Consider the following 2,136-nt stretch of genomic DNA (forward strand, 5'->3'; position numbering starts at 1 on the left):
ACAGCACAGCACCTCAAGTCACCAACATCTTGTCATTTAAGGCTGCCCACAAACATTGTGGTTTGCCAGAGCCTCAAGCCTGCTGCATGAGAACAAATGAGAGACTTGAGAGGGGTTCTAAAATGAAGTGAGAAATTACACAGGAAGTTGTGTTACAAATTGTTGTAATAAACCAAAAAACAGTGTCTCTGTTACATCCATGGTTGTTAGTGTCCAGCAGTTAAGTTCCCAAGCTCATATTTTGAAGTTGTTATTCAGGTTTCCTCTGAGGATTGAGAGGTCACACATGGAATGATCGCTTTGTGACCACAGATGATAAGGTGTTTTTGTCTTTTATAATTTTTCTGCATGAGGTCATTTGAGAGCACAGTGATTGTCTGGTTTCACCTGCACAGTTGTTGTTGGGGCATTTGATGCACTGTTGTGATAAGCATGTATGGAACCCCTGGGTCTTGAAAAGTGTGTTGTGGGGAATATTGATCATCGTAGCATTTGTTGCTTCTGCCAGGGTCTAGTGTCATTTTGAGTTGGTGAGTCCTGGTCTTTGGGGAGCTTGCTTGGCAAGGCTGGGGGGTTGTTTGAAGGCCAGATTTCTTTCAAGAAAGATTTCATTAAGAATGTGGTCCCCATCAAGTACGGGTTGTAATTGTTTTATGATACTCTGTATGGGTTCCAGTTCTCAGATTTGTTACCTTGGGTAGAGCCACATTGTAGATCCAATATTACCTTGAATATTAAAAATACTGTTTCCCAAAGGAGCAGAGGAATGCAGATTATAGCTGAAATCAATCCTGAGTGGATGATATCAGTTTATGGAGGATCACAGCCAGTTTCAGTTCCACAGGTGTACAAAAAAATCGTATTTGTAAGATGTAAAATGTTGATGTCATGTAACTTTTGGTAGAGTCTTTATCTCGGGAATCCCTTGCTCAAACTCCCTAAAATTCGGTTCACTAACCCTACCTCAGATCTCCATAAGGTACAGCAATTTTCAAGACATCCAAGTAAGCATGTGGATTTTAGAGGATTTAAAAATAATGACTGTTAAACAGTAAGCTAGTCTCAACCTTAACTAAAGTTATGCTACCTCCCCACTACACTATAGAAAACAAGAAATATCTTCACAGTTTGCTCCTAAAACAAAAATGAGACACCACTATTTTTGTTGCATTAGCAAGTGAATTTTTATTCTCTTGAGAGTGATAAAAGAGAGCGCCTTCTAATCCAAATGTGTTGCGGAGTGACAGAATAATCAGTATTTTTTGCCATAGCATTTCTTAACCCCTGCCAGATGCACCCTTCTGTACTTTCATATTAAAAGCACATTGTATATGAAACAGGAAATATTTTCCCATCGACTTTCTACAAGGTCTGACGTAACTGCTGACATTTCCATTTTTTTGTACTGACATAGAATTCTTGAAATGCCCCAGTCTATTCATGTCTAAATCATTACTTGTAAGGCTACTGAAATCAATAAAGAAATATTTACATTCTCTGTTAGGGCTAAATCCTGCAACACGCTGTGCACTTTTAGCATGTGCTTAAAGTTAAATATGCAAGTAATCCCACTGAAGTCAATGATTTGTGGGCATAGTTATTTGCATGCTTCAGTGTTCCACTGGATTGTACTAGAGAGCTCAGCAATTTACGGGATTGAAGCCTTAAAAAAAGAGGACTAGAAAATTTCAATGTTTAAAATGGTAGAAAAAGTTAGCCACATTCAAAGTTTCATGTATATTTTTACCCTAAAAAGGAAAGAATCATCCTCATTTAAGTACTTTAGCAAAAGCATCTGAATATAAAGCTTGTTTATACATCTATTTTCCCCATGCCACATCCTGCATAGTTTTAGTCACCTACACATGATTGTGTTCTAAGGTGGTGTACTGTGTAGTAGTTAGAGCAGGGAGGCTAGCCATTAAGGCTCATGGATTCTGTTCCCAGTCCTACCACTGACTTACATGGGCTTGGAGAAGTTGATGTATTTATCCCTTTGGGTACATCTACACTACCCGCCGGGTAGCGATCGATCTAGCGGGGATCGATTTATCGCGTGTAGTGAAGGCGCGATAAATCGATCCCCGATCGCTCTCCCATCAACTGCTGAACTCCAGCTCGGTGAGAGGCGGAAGC

This window comes from Chrysemys picta, chromosome 20 (assembly GCF_011386835.1).
Source record: "Chrysemys picta bellii isolate R12L10 chromosome 20, ASM1138683v2, whole genome shotgun sequence".
In the NCBI taxonomy this organism is placed as follows: domain Eukaryota; kingdom Metazoa; phylum Chordata; order Testudines; family Emydidae; genus Chrysemys; species Chrysemys picta.